Genomic DNA, 15,525 nt, shown 5'->3' with positions numbered 1-15,525 from the left:
CCTCCCCTAACCGGCCCTCCATACAATTTACGAAACCCGATGCGGCCCTCAGGCCAAAAAGTTTGCCGGCCCCTGCCTTAGTAGCACAAAACCCTTGGCTCACAGTCACCACAGTCAACATTTTCTCTGTAACTGTCTCCAGCCTAAATCTCCAAATGCAGCACTGATCCGCTCATGGAATCCTGGCAGCCTGGCTCTGCATAGCAAACCAGGGCGATAGCCCAGAGCCTCAAAGGTACTCAGCTTCCTAACTTCCATTGAAATCAACACCTTTGAGCCAATAAATCTCATCTGCCTTCCCTGGGAACTTGGTCTGGCAAAGGATGACACCTTGTCATAGAAGAACTCCTTGGCTGGAAGCACTGAAATGGCCTTATAGTGGTTGGATATGGTGGTCTGATAGATAAGGCTTTAGCCTTGGTTCTATTCCTATGCCTGTTCCCAGCTCTGCCACTGACCAACTAGGTGACTCTGGACAAGGCATTCGTCTCTCTGGTCCTCTGTTTCCCTTTCTATCCCTCGTCTTGTCCGGAATGGGGGTCTGCAGCTGGGCTGGGATTATTCCGATACTGCAGCTGAAGCCCCTAATTGGCTAGATCGCCTGATTGGCTGACTGGCTTTGCCAGGACTGCTCCTAGGCCTGGCACTAGCACTTGACCAGTGGCTGCTCAGCGTTTTCACCCACAGCTACCATTGCTTCTGTGCCTGCCTTGTTTCCAGTCTTGTTCCTGCCCTGCTCCCCTGCTCAGTTTCTGACTCCTGGTTCCTGACCCCAGCCCTGACCGTTGGATCTGACTCATGGATTTTGACTCGACCACTAGCCTGACTGCACATGTCCCAGTCTGTGACAGTAGGAGCAGCCCAACAAAACAGGAGGTAAAGGAGGTGAGTAGGAATGAGTTGGTTACTGGAATGAATAAGGTCAGCATCTCCCTGTTGGAGATAGTGGATGCCATACAGAGCCAGGCAGATGCCTGCAGGCACAGAATGCTACACTGCAGACAGGCCATGTCTCCCGTGACTCCTCCCCCTCAGGAACATAAAATTCCCCTGCTGGACAAGTTTGGCTGTGACCACAACCAGTTGTGTGGTTTTATGAAGCAGTGCTGACCCCTATACCTGCTGCACCCACAGTCCTTCCCCACCATGCCGTCTTAGGTGGGACTTATGATTAGCCTGCTGACCAGGAAGGGGTTGATTTGGGCCTCCACGCTCCTGGAAAAGTCTAGCCCTCTCCTGAACCAGTTTCAGGACTTTGTTCAAGCCATGGCAGTAATTTTTGATGACCCAATCCATATGCACACAGCCAAGGCCGCACTCCAGACCCAGTGGCAGGGACACCAACGACTTGCTAATTATGCCACATCACTAACAGCTCAGCCTGGAAGACGAGATCAAAGATGAGCTAGTGCGAAGGGGATCCCCAGCTGGTCTGGACACCTTGCTAGCAATCACAATACAGTTAAATTCAACATCCTAGGAGGAGATAAGGTACCAAAGAGTGCCACATTGCCACTAAACATTAGAAAGGGAGGCTTAAATAAAATGAAGCAACAAGTCAAAAAGACCCTGTAGCTTGAATTAAAGGAAGTAAAATCCTGAGAGGTGGAATGGACACTACTTAAAAAAAACAATTCTAAACCTTAACTGTAGCAGAGCTGGACCTTCACTATAATGGCAAGAATCTCAGAAGATATGTGTGACATGATGCTCACAAAGAGAACCAGGAAAGCACAGATTAAACCACTATGACTAAATGACAGGTTCAGTTCTGACCCTGGGGAAGCCGATAACAGGAGCATAAATTACAGCAGCTAATATGCAAGAGGGAAATTAAAAGGTCCAAATGGATTTTGAAGAGTAAATAGCTAAAGGTTTAAAATAAAAAAAGAGATTAAGTATATCAGAAACAGGAAGTCTGTAAAAGAAACAGGTGTTAAAGGGAGCAATTTAGGAAGGTAAGGACATCAGTGAGACGCTAAATGATTTCTTTGCATCAGTGTTCACCACAGAGGTTTTGGGGGAAATATCTACTCCAGCCCAGTTCTTTTCTGGTAATAAAGAGAAGTGCTATCAGAGATTGAGATGACAGAAGAAAAGGTGCTGGAACAAATTGACTATTTAAAATGCAATATGTCGCCAGACCCAGATGTTCCATCCAAGAGTTCTGAAGGAGCTTAGGTATGAAGTAGCTCAGCTGCTAAGAAAAGTTTTCAATCTCTTTAAAAATGGCAACTGTGCCAGAGGATTGTCTAGATTGTCGGGCTCAATGGGTAGTGATCAACAGTTCGATGTCTAGCTGGCAGCCGGTATCAAGCGGAGTGCTCCAGTGGTCAGTCCTGGGACCGGTTTTGTTCAACAAATTTATTAATGATCTGGATGATGGGTTTAATTGCACACTCAGCAAGTTTGCAGATGACACTAAGCTGGGGGGGAGAGGTAGATATACAGGAGGGTAGGTATAGGGTCCAGAGTGACCTAGACAAATTGGAGGATTGGGCCAAAAGAAATCTGATGAGATTCAACAAGGACAAGTGCAGAGTCCTGCACTTAGGAAGAAAGAATCCCATGCACCGCTACAGGCTGGGGACTGACTTGCTAAGCGGCAGTTCTGCAGAAAAGGACCTGGGGATTACAGTGGACGAGAAGCTGGATATGAGTCAGCAGTGTGCCCTCGTTGCCAAGAAGGCCAACGGCATATGGGGCTGTATTAGTAGGAGCGTTGCCAGCAGATCGAAAGAAGTGATTATTCCCCTCTATTCAACACTGGTGAGGCCACACCTGGAGTACTGCATCCAGTTTTGGTCCCCCCACTACAGAATGGATGTGGACAAATTGGAAAGAGTCCAGCGGAGGGCAACAAAAATGATTAGGGGACTGGGACAAATGACTTATGAGGAGAAGCTGAGGGAACTGGGCTTATTTAGTCTGCAGAAGAGAAGAGTGAGCGGGGATTTGATAGCAGCCTTCAACTACCTGAAGGGAGGTTCCAAAGAGGATGGAGCTCGGCTGTTATCAGTGGTGGCAGATGACAGAACAAGGAGCAATGGTCTCAAGTTGCAGTGGTGGAGGTCTAGGTTGGATATTGGGAAACACTATTTCACTAGGAGGGTGGTGAAGCACTGGAATGGGTTACCTAGGGCGGTGGTGGAATCTCCATCCTTAGAGTTTTTTAAGGCAGGGCTTGACAAAGCCCTGGCTGGGATGATTTAGTGGGTGTTGGTCCTGCTCTGAGCAGTGGGTTGGACTAGATGACCTCCTGAGATCTATTCCAACCCTAATATTCTATGATTGGAGGCTAGCGCATGTTGTACCTATATTTATAAAAGGCTCTGGGGTGATTTGGGGAATTACAGACGAGGAAGTCTTACGTATGTACCTGCAATTTGATTGAAATGATCATAAGAAATTAAATAATAAAACACTTGGAAGGTCATAATATGATAGGGCCTAACCAGCACAGCTTCTGCAAAGGAAAATTGTCTCTCACTAATCTCTTAAATTTTCTGAATGTGACATAAAATAATGGAAAAAAGAGAACTGATTGACATAATTTATTCAGACTTTCAAAAGGCCTTTGACAGGGTTCCTTGCAACAGGCTACTAAAGAAACCAAATAGTTATGGGCTGAGAGGTAAAGTATTGTCATGGATCACAAACTTGCTTGAAGATAGAGGCTAGGGTTAAATGGTCAGTTTTCACCTTGGTGATAGGTTAACAGCAGGGGCCTCAAGGGTAAAGTTCTGGAACAGCCTCCCAAGGGAAGCAGTGGGGGCAAAAAACCTAACTGACTTCAAGATTGAGCTTGATAAGTATATGGAGAGGAGAGGAGACTGCCTACGGTGGCATGTAGCTGATCTGCAACTGCTAGCAGCAAATAGCTCCAGTGGCTGGTGATGGGACACTAGTTGGGGAGGGCTCTGAGTTACTACAGAGAATTGTTTCCCAAGTGTCTGTCTGATGGGTCTTGTCCACAAGCTCAAGATCTACCTGATCACCATATTTGGAATGAGGAAGGAATTTTCCCCCAGGTCAGATTGGCAGAGACCCTGGGGATATTTTGCCTTCCTCTGCAGCATGCGGCACATGTCACTTGCAGGTTTAAACTAGTGTAAGTGGTGGATTCTCTGTAACCTGAAGTCTTTAAATCATGATTTGAGGACTTCAGTAACTCAGCCAGAGGTTATGGATCTATTGCAGGAGTGGGTGGGCGAGGTTCTGTGGCCTGAGAAGTGCAGGAGGTCAGACTAGATGATCACGATGGTCCCTGCTAACCTTAAAGCCTATAAGTCTGAAGGTCCATACTAGTCCTCGTGTTGTTTAATATATTTATTAATGATTTGGAAAGGGGGTTAAATAGTGAAGAGGCAAAATCTGCAGATGATACAAAGTCATGTAGATTAGTCAAGACTAGAAAGGACCATGAGAATTTCAGAATGACATAATTAAGCTGGGTGAATAGGCAATAGGATGGTAAATGAAGTTCAATGTCAATAAATGCAAATTAATGCCCATTGGAGGGAAAAATTTAAACTCCTCTTACACTTCATAGGGTTCTAAATTAACTGTATCAACTGAGGAAAGGGACCTGGATGTCAACAGCTCAATGAAAACCTGTGCTCAATGTGCAGCTTTGGCCAAAAAAGTAAACAAGATGTTCGGATGCATAAGGAATGGGATAGAGAATGGTACATAAAATATTGTAATGGCAATATGCTAATCAATGGTGCAGCCTCATCTAGAATAATGTGCAATGCTGGCCACCCACCTAAAGAGGGCTTTGTAATATCTGAGGGGGTTCAGATAAGAGTGACGTGAATGATCAGGGATCTGGAAAAAGTCTCATATGAAGAAAGATTGAACAGGTTGGAATTGTTGCCTTAAAGAGGAGATGAACAAGAGGGAACATGAGAAAAGAATACAGAAAACTGGCTGGTCTAGAGAAAGGAGATAGGGAGAACAGAAGCCCCTAATCTCATAACGCAAGAACAAGGGACATTCAATGACATCAAAGGTGGCAAATTCATACAATATGTGATTAAACTGTGGAACTCATTGTCACAGGAAATCCTTGAGGCCAAGAACATAACAAGATTCAAAAAGAGATTGGATATGTCTATGGATAAGAGACATATGCAGTTACCATTGCTATTACTAACAGGGTAAAAGGATATTAACCCTTCTGCTTCGGGGCTCAAGCCGATCTCTGACGATTAGAGTATATCTACAGCCTCCCAGCCTGGGTTGACAGACTTGTGTTAGTGGGGCTTGTGCTAGCATGCTAAAATAGCCGTATAGATTTTGTGGCTCGGGTTGGAGCACCAGCTCTCAAGCTGCGGGACGGGGCACTGGAGGGGTCTTGAAAGCCTGAACTTTAGCCCAAGTCACAATGTCTACATTGCTATTTTTAGCCCACTAACATGAGCCCTGCGGCCACCAGTCTGTGGACCTGGTGTAAGTATGAAAGGGGGGTCAAATTATGAATTTGCCCGGGTGCCAGTTAGATTTTAAAGCTGAAGTCTAACAAGCTAGATTTGCCAATATATAAGAAAATCCAATAGGATAACCCCTTTTATTGAGTCAAGGGAGTGTTAGCTTGCTAGTTTTAATGCTGGGTTTTGTTCAGGTCAACTTTTAACTTGAACAGTATTTCTCAAATCAGGACACTTGCTTATTCTTAACCAACCAACCAACCAACCAACAATTTATTAATTCATCCAGAACCACATTAATATATAATGAACAATTCACCACTCCAATACCAATTGTGTGTACTACACACACTAGAAAGTCTTGCAAGCAATTATTATAGACTGGAGGAGGGGGTCAGCAGTTATAGCAAGGAACAATGCAACTTACCAAGATTTATTATTACATTTACTTATGATCAACAATTCTCAATTCTTTAGTACCTAATACATTTATCACACTTCCAAGTGTGCACTTCGAAGGGTGTGGTTCCTTCTCTTTGACTAGATTGGTCCAAAAGAGACACATTTAGAGTCTTAAAAGTAATTGCTTAAAACAATTCTTTTCAGTCTCTCTGAAGCCAATTTGCTTGGACTTATAAAGGAGTTAAAATCTAAAATATAGTTACTTGAGGTCTCATTAGGGAGTGTAGACTCAGCAAGATAACCTACAGTTATTGATATTAAAGAATAGAAGGGGAATTTAATCTTTGAAATTAAATCTCACTTCTTCTTATCCACTTAGCCCTGGGATGGGGGAGAGTCCTTTCCACATGGCTGATCCAGGCTTCGGTGGCACTTAGGATTCTCCATCCAGCTTCTTGTGTTCAGTTTAGTCAACTCTCATGAGCATCTGCTGACCTCAGTTGTATATACGCTAGTTTCGGGGCTCCTTGGAGGAAGCCATCCTCTGAGTCCCATTGGACAAATGCCAAGTGAGCGCTCAGATTTCCACTCTTAGTTTCTCTGCTGCTTCCATTGGTATCCAGTGGATGGCTCAGGGATATAATGAATTTATTTCATCTTTTTCTTATTGGAGGCTTTTTAAGCCTGATTCATTTCAAGGATTGTATTTCGTGATTAGGCCCTACTACCTGTAGGGATCCCCCCACCTTTTAAAGCAATTTCTCTTAAAATCCCAAAGTTATACCCTGGTTCATATTCTTTAACATTTCTCCTTCCTTGTGCAAGACAATTCCTATTACGTCTAGAGTGCAACAATTATTTACAGTGAAAACTAACAAAATCCTTATAATCTAAATTTGGAGGATATACTCCATATTCTTTGATCATACATAAACATTTCACATTATTTAGGACTTAGAACAGACCAAGAGACATTTTCCACACATAAAAGGATGTAGATCAGACTCACAAGGCAAACAAACGTGCAGATTCTAATTTGGGGTGACAGACAGATAATTCACAGTATATTTGATTTACAAGGAAACAATATACAGTTTATAATTTGGGGTGAAAACATGTGGCTTGGATTTCTTGGAGTTCTTTTTAGCTAGGTTGGGTGGGAGAAAAAGGGTTATACATATGCAAATTATGAGCAATTCTTGCCCAGGTGATTAACAATACTCTCATTTAGCCATTTTAGTTTCTATAGTTGGGGAGGGGAATGCCCAACCTTGGCTGATCTGTGGGTCTTAGAAGAAGTATCTCACATGATATGAACCATTTTCTGATTGTCTTCATAGGTGGGTCCCATTTTGGAATAAACAAAGGTGGATAGCTTTTCTAATTTTTGAGAACCACAAGGAATCATTAGTTATTAAACATTCAAGGCATCATCTGTTCCATATATCCCTTATACCAGTGTACCTTGTACATCTACACTGCACAAAACCCCTGCAGCAGTAAGTCTTACAGCCTGGGTCTACAGACTTGGGCCTGTGGGGCTCACGCTGCAGCTCTAAAAATTACAGTGTAGAAGTTTGCACTCAGGCTGGAGCTCAAGCTCTGAGGCTAGGGTTGCCAGGTGTCCGTTTTTTGACTGGAAAGTCTGGTTGAAAAGGGGACCTGGCAGTGTCTGGTCAGATGTACTGACAGGACACCAAAAGTCCAGTTACCGTGGGCTGGGGGGGAGGGCGAATCATGAACTCGCACCAGCCCCTGCTCAGCCAGGGCTGCCTCCTACCTGCATCTGGTGGGCAGGCAGGCTTCATGGCAGGGGCTGCAGCTCGCAGAGCAGAGGAAGGGGGAGAGGGAGAGCAGCGAGCAACAGGGGGATGGGGAAGAGGATGTGGGGCCTTGAGGGAAGAGGCGGGGCAGGGGGTCCAGTTTTCAAAAAGTTGACAACCCTATCTGAGACCCACCCCCCTTGCCAGGCTTCAGTGCCTGAGCAGGAACATCACTGCTATTTTTAAAGCCATCGCTCAAGTCCCATGAGCCTGAGGCGGTAGAGCCGGACTCGGAGACTCGCTGTCGCAGCTTTTGTTTTGCAGTGTATATACGCCCTTACAGCCCAGGATGAGACCTAATGTGGGGGCAGATTACCCCACAGCTGCCTACTGTAGGAGCCTTACACCTTCCCCTGTAGCATCTGGTACTGACCACTGTCAGAGATGGGACACTGGCGAGATGGCCCTCAAGTCTGACCCAGTCTGGCAAAACCTATGTTCTTAAAGTGATGGAGATACACATGTGCAAAGCTAGTGTAAGCAGAAGAATCAGACTTGCAGTCTTTATTTTGGGGCTGTTGCAGCCTAAATCATGTAGCTGAGTTGAGAGGCCCTGATTCTCCACTGCACAGCACCCTGTGCACTCATTCACACCAGTGGAAAGGGATATAAACCACAGTCCTGTCAGAATCCCTTTTGTAAATGATGACACAAGGTGCAGACCCATGGAGAGTGCTGGCCCTAGAGTGCAGGGCAGAGGCCACTGACCCTCATGGCACAACAATCTGACCCTTTGTAGCTTGTGGGAAGCAAGGCTTGGAGAGAGCAGAATAAAGCAGCTTCCTATGGTGACTTCGCTCCCGCTTGGCTGGCTTTGCTGAGCTCAGGGAAGCCCAGAAGTTCAATCTTTTCTCAGCCACTGGTGTAAGAGTGTATTGCTGCATCAGTGCCGGTGGTTCGCCTGCGGTAGGGACAGCATGATTTCTGTGCTGTGGAGGCTGTGTGCTGGAGGCTCCTGAGCTATTTATTGTTGTTTGTTATGTTCTTCCCCCAGCAATGGCAGATGCTTTCAGGCTGAATCACACGGGTTTGTTGTGGTGAGCTCTGCCTCAGCATCTGCTGGGTTCTAAAGATCTCTCCCTACCTGCTGCCTCCAGAGGCAAGCTGTCCCTTGCAGGCTGAGTCAGTGCCTGAAAGCCACCTCTCCCAAGTGACTGACAGGGGGCGCTGCTTCCACAGGTATGCACACAGCATTGCCATGGGAAGTGGCATGTGGGAGAGCCTTTTTCGTGGCTTGAAAGATTCCCTGCAAGGCTAAGGGGAAGCACTCACAGTGGGCAGAGAAATGGAGCTAAGCAGCCTCCTCAGGAGTTTGCAGGGATGGCAGGGAAACTGGCCTGGCTGAGGGTGAGCTGAGAGACACAGTTGGGCTGAGCTGGGGTTAAATGTTCCAAAATATCAAATAACCCAAAGAGAAAATCCTTTGCATGGAGTCCCTCACATAAAGCCATGTCTTCTGTCCCCATCTATCAGAGACATAACTTCACACAGCCCACCACAGAGAGACCCCACTGTGAAAGAAACACCTCTTCACAGAGACCCCACCTCCCTAGGACAGAGCGGGGGAAGTCTGTGTGTGGGGGCTTCTGGGGGCTACAGCCACCTCAAAATTTGCCTTAGCCTTGCCCCCCACCCCGGTAGCCACCCCTCTGTACGGATAAGGCCTTTGTCTGCAGTCATATTAAGAAAGCAGCAGCCATTAGCTAAGAAGCAGGAAGTCACATCCTCATATTCCATCTAAATTACATTAAAACACTGTAATATCAGGCTGTTAAGAAGGAGATCCTGTCCTAATAGAACCCACTATCACCAGATAAAGAAACAGATCTTAAGATGGTTAAAGAAAATGTAGTTTGATAGCATTCTGTCTGGCAAGAAATCACTTATCAATAGTTGTGGTTGTGAAATCCTCATTTCTTTATTGTTTTATCTTTATGGTCCCCACTTCCCTATTGTTTATATGTATGATCTCTGTCTGGTTCTTTGATTGTTTCTGTCTGTTACATAATTAATTTTTCTATGTGTAAATTAATTAAGGTGGGGGTATGATTGGTTAGAGAATTATGTTACAATATTTTAGGATTGGGTTGTAAAATTTTAGTAAAATTATTGGTTAAGGTACAGCTAGGCAGGACTCAAGTTTCACTATATAAACTGGGGTCCAAAAGGAAGTTCTTTGGGAACCAACTCCAGGACACAGCCCCAAGCTCAGAGCTGCCGGATCTCAACACTCTGGCAATAACACCGTGCAGAAACTAGAGTCCCCCAGATGGACCTGATCCTGACTGGCCAGCAGGGAAAAGTTCATGCGTCTTATTGGGAGTGGTGAGCATTGTATGTGTAGCGTGTGCAGTCTGTTTTAGTGATTATTAATAAATAGAGGTTAAGTAGGATATTACTGCATAAGGCTCTTTCCTGGTAAAAGACCCTGTAAACCCACAAAAGATTACAGAGGGGATGGGTGTTTGCTCTGAGTCCAGAGGGAATGGGTATTTGCCTGGAGCCCGGAAGGAATGGATGTTAGCCTGGAGCCCAGCGGAGTACAGCGCGGAGCCCACGGAGGGGTAAATAAATTTAAAGGGTTACGCCTGAGCCCTAGGAACAGGGTAAGGGTGGGCGCCCCAGAGTGTGTGAGTAATAGAGAATTTTGTGCAGGTAACACTTCCCAGTGCAAAGGTCAACCGTTACACAGAATTAAGGGTGGCAGGGTATGGCATTGACATCCTTACTTCTGCGCTGCTGCTGGTGGGGCACCTCCTTCAGAGCTGGGTGCCCAGCCCGCAGCTGCCTCTCTCTGGCCACCCAGCTCTCAAGGCAGCACTGTCACCAGCAGCGGCGCAGAAGAAAGCAGGGCCGGCTCCAGGCACCAGCACAGGAAGCAGGTGCTTGGGGCGGCACGTCCAGGTCTTTGGCGGCAAGTCCCTCAGTCTCTCTCAGAGGGAAGGACCGGCCGCCGAATTGCCGCCGAAGAATGAAGCGGCGCAGTAGAGCAGCCACCGAAGTGCTGCCAATCGCAGCTTTATCTTTCCCCCCTCCCCCCTTCGCCGCTTGGGGCCGCAAAAAAGCTGGAGCCGGCCCTGGAAGTAAGGGTAGCATACCAAGCGTGGGGGAGGGGTGGGAGCATGGAAATAACAACAGAGGGGAGGGAACATGCAGGGAGAGAGAGGGAGAGGAGCATGCATAAGGGAGGGGGAATCACAGACTGGGAAGGAGAGCATCACTAGGGGAGGGAGATCACCAGTGGGGGACGGGGAGCATGCATGGGGTGGAGGGTCACAAATAGGGGGAGCATGCATAGGGGAGGGGGAATCACTGACAGGGGAAAGGGGCATGGTTAGGGGAATGGGACAAGAGGCAGAGCCCCAAACAGAGGGAGTGTGGGTGAGGTAGGAGTCCCAGATGGGCAGGCACCATGCCAGGAGGAACTGGCACATGGCAGAGCAGTAATGTGCAGCCCAGTGTGGAGGACTGCACACCATGGGGGTGGCACAGGGATGGGGAACCATGGCCAAGTTGGTAGCACAGGGGACACTGCTGCTGTGAGCGGGGTGGGCAGGGGCCAGCGCATATCATGAGGGATCTGGTCCTGCCACTAATGCTGTCCAAGGACTGCTAGCGACAGACTTGCCAGGCACTGAGATAAGCTGTGCCACGGGGTGGTGGGCAGTGTGAGGTGTTCAGGGCTGACCTTGAGCCACAGGTCTGGAGCCCAGGGCGGCTCCGGGACCCTACCCGTGAAGAGGCAGCAAGGGGCCAGAACCCTCATGATACACCCGGTGGGTGGGCAGCGGAGCCTCAGTGCTCCCATATGTGTGCCCACAAGAGGTATAGCACCACCCCCGCCCCCAATTTTCTGTCTAGCCCACCTCAGACCCCGCCCTGGGAAGAGGCTGGCACTGCCCCTGGGAGAGAGAAACCCCCTCACGTCGACGTGATGTATTAATTTAGATGGAATATAGGGGCCAAAGGTGTTAACATGATCCAGTCACTGTCCAACATTAAACAGTGTTAAACAAAGTTTGTGGTTTCATATCCAGAGACCTCAGCCTGCTTAGCCCCAGGACAAGCGCACCATTAACCATCCTTTTAACCTTTTATTAAAGATTCAGAAAAGAAGGAAAAACAGTTAAAGCCTTTGCAATGTTAGAGTATTAAGTCAGGCTTTTATTGTAACAGCATTCCCTTTCCCATCAGCTGGAGAGAGGTTTTATAAGGAAAACACCCTTTGTTTGACGGTTGCTTAGATGGAATTAAAGATGTGGCAAAGAGAAGTTAGTTGAGATGGCCTGGAGATGTGTCGTTGTTGTTAAAGTCCAATCCCGTTTCCTAGAAGACAAAACAACAAAAACACACAAAAAGGGGAGAGAAAAAAACAACAAATAGAAAATGCAGCTTCTGTCTCTGGTGCTGACTCTCACTTGCAACCTCATTGCTGGAGAAACACTGGCCCAGCACATGGTCTCATCAGCCACTTGAAGATCTGCAGAACTCCTAACAGCATCAGCCCATTTAGGGCATTGCTTTTAGCTGCTTCTTTCAGGTCACAGGCTTACAGCTGTGCTATGACATTACAGTCCTGACCAGTTAAGCCAGACTCTCATTTGACAGAAGGAAAAAGGAGAGAGATGGGAAAGAAAATAAATAAAGTGGGGAGGGGAAAGGACATACTGCAGAGAGGGGAGACAAAGTCTCACATTCCAGGTGGTATTTGGGATTCAGCCAGAGCTGGTAGAGGTGGCAATATTATCTGGCCTTTCTGGTCAAGACACCTCTTGACAGCAGGATGATGAAGGACTGGGGTCAGAGAAGATGGTGGGGGTGGCAGCCATGATAATAAAACTCACTGCAGTGGCTGTTTCCCAAAAGTCTTTTCTTTCTAAAAATTCCTAAAGGAAGTGTTTGGCGGAACAGTCCATCCTGTGGTTATTTTGTCCACCAACAGGCCTCACTTCCAACGCACCAATTTTGGTCCTTTGATTTCCAGTCCTCTACTCCTCTTGTTTATCAGGTGCGATCTTAATACAGTCCTGGAATGGTGTCTGTAGGACTTTTTGTTTGAACTAATTCAGTCCTTCTGTCTCACGTTTGCACCTTTTCCATCAACCAGGGGGGAGATATAGCTCAGTGGCTTGAACACTAGCCTGCTAAACCCAGCGTTGTAAGTTCAATCCTTGAGGGGGCCATTTAAGGATCTAGGGCAAATATCTGTCTGGGGATTGGTCCTGCTTTGGGGTTAGACTAGATGACTTCCTGAGGTCCCTTCCCCCCCCGATATTCTATGAACTTCTACTATTCCAGCTTATTGGGACACTTTAGGAACTTGTATCCACTTTTTACAGCTGAGCTCAAAATTAAGGTAAATTTGTAGGCCCAATTATTAGAGCAAACCTCACCTCCCATCCCCCTCTATGAAAAACACCTACTTTCAGTCACCCCAGGCCCTATACCCTTGGTATGAGACACACCCTCCCAGAGACCTCCCTCCCATCCCCTTCTAAGAGACACCCCCATCCAGAGATCCCCATCTCCCACAGACCCACCCCAACACACAGATGTCCATCTCACAGACGCCTCATCCCACCAACAGAGAAGTCTCTCCCACTGGAGAAAAACTCCAAACCATGGAGACATTTCAACCCACAGGGACACTTGCCTCACAGACACCCATCCCATGGACAACCTGACCAATAGAAACATCCTATCTACTGAAGACACCCCTACTACCAGAGATGCACAGAGAATCCTGCTTCATGGAAACCCCAACTCACTGATACCCAGACTCCCAGAAACCCCTCCATCCCGCTGCAACCCTGATCAACAAAGACATCCCACCTCCTGGAGACTCCCCAACTGAGACTCTGATCCATAGACATAGCTGCTTCTCAGACACCCGCCTCATAGACCCAGACCTTCAGAGACATCCCACCGCCTGGAGATGCCCCGACTCACAGACCCCCCCATCTCACAGAGACACCCCATCACATAGAAACCCTGACTCTTGGAAGTGCCCTATCCCACAAAGGCTCCGACCCCCAGAGACCTCAGCTCACAGAAACACCCTGATCCCCAGAGAATCAGCCTTACAGAGATACCCTCACCCACCAAGACACCCCAACCCCAGAAACACCCTGCCTCACAGAGACCCCCTGACCCGGACAGATCTTGCCTCACAGAGATGTCCCAATTCACAGCAATCCTAACTCTAGAATGATACTTTGATCTACTGAACGTCTGAGACCCATCGTCCCAGGCCTTCTGGGCTACACTACATCAGTTGATCATGCTCAGTTACATTTGTTCCTCTACAGCTGATGGAAATGCACTTGGCAGCTACACACCCCAGTGTTTCATTTGGTTCTCCATGGTGCTGACATCCCAGACAGACTGGTTGTTTGGGGCCCAAGAAGGACCGAGTCTCATTCCAGCCTCACTCATTTGTGTGCCAAAGTGGTTGGAGCTGCCTGAAAAAATGGAGAGAACTGTGCTGTCAACAATGGGGCTTCAGGAGCAGAGCTACCAGCTCTCTCCATCTCCTCTCTGCACATTGCCCATGTTTCCCACAGTATCCACGTGGGAAATGCCCCAGCCTTCCCTAATCATAGAATCATAGAATATCAGGGTTGGAAGGGACCTCAGGAGGTCATCTAGTCCAACCTCCTGCTCAAAGCAGTACCAATTCCCAACTAAATCATCCCAGCCAGGGCTTTGTCAAGCCTGACTTTAAAAACCTCTAAGGAAGGAGATTCCACCACCTCCCTAGGTAACCCGTTCCAGTGCTTCACCACCCTCCTAGTGAAAAAGTTTTTCCTAATATCCAACCTAAACCTCCCCCACTGCAACTTGAGACCATACTATTGCTTTGCACATTTTCAACTGGTTCTCAACCAGGACGAGCCACCAATCATTAGCCAGCCCCAATTAGACAGGGACACCTGTGCAAGCCAGGGGTGTTTCCAGGGATAAAAAAGGGGGGGGGGGGATGATGAAAGATGGTTCCACTGGCCTCCCTCAGGGCTATGGGACAACCACTTCTTCCACAATAACTACTCCACTGGAGCTGTATTTACAGAGCAGCACCCCCTTTTTACAAAGAACTAGCTCCTCAACAAAGGATCCTGATTACAGGAAAGTTGCTATGGACCCTGTCTCCAGAGATCCTGTCACTGATACAGGCTGCCCCAATGTGACACCTTCTCACCAATATACCACTGATAAAACCTGACCCACAAGGAGTGTCCTCACCAATACCAGTGCTGATATAGCCTGCCCCACACAGACCCCTCCTCGCCAATACACCGCTGATACAGCGTGCTCCTCAGAGACCCTTACACACCAATACACTGCTGATAAAGCCTGCCCCACAAAGACCCCTACACACCAATACACCGCTGAAACAGCCTGCTCCACAGACCCCTCCTCACCAAAACACCACTGAGCCAGCCTGCTCCACACAGACCCTTCCTCGCCAATACTACATGGCTGATACAGCCTGCATCACAGAGACCCTGCCTCACCAGTACACTACTGATACAGCCTACCCGACACAAACTACTCATCACCATCACTACTGATAGAGCCTGCCTCACAGGGACCCCACTTCACCTATACACCCCTGATACAGCCAGCCCAACAGAGACCTCTCCTCACCAAATCACCACTAATACAGCCTGCCCCACACAGACTCCTCCTCATCAATACACCGCTGAAACAACCTGCCCCACAGAGACCCCTCCTCATCCAAACAACGCTGAGATAGCCTGCCCCACACAGACCCCTCCTCGTCAATACATTGCTAATACAACCTGCCCCACAGACACCCGCCCTCACCAATACACCGCTAATACAGCCTACCCCACACAGACCTCTCC

The sequence above is a fragment of the Terrapene carolina genome, unplaced genomic scaffold, assembly GCF_002925995.2.
Source record: "Terrapene carolina triunguis isolate 2854851 unplaced genomic scaffold, T_m_triunguis-2.0 Scaffold249, whole genome shotgun sequence".
NCBI lineage: Eukaryota > Metazoa > Chordata > Testudines > Emydidae > Terrapene > Terrapene triunguis.
The sequence above is the reverse complement of the archived record's forward strand: the minus strand, read 5'-3'. Positions refer to the sequence as shown.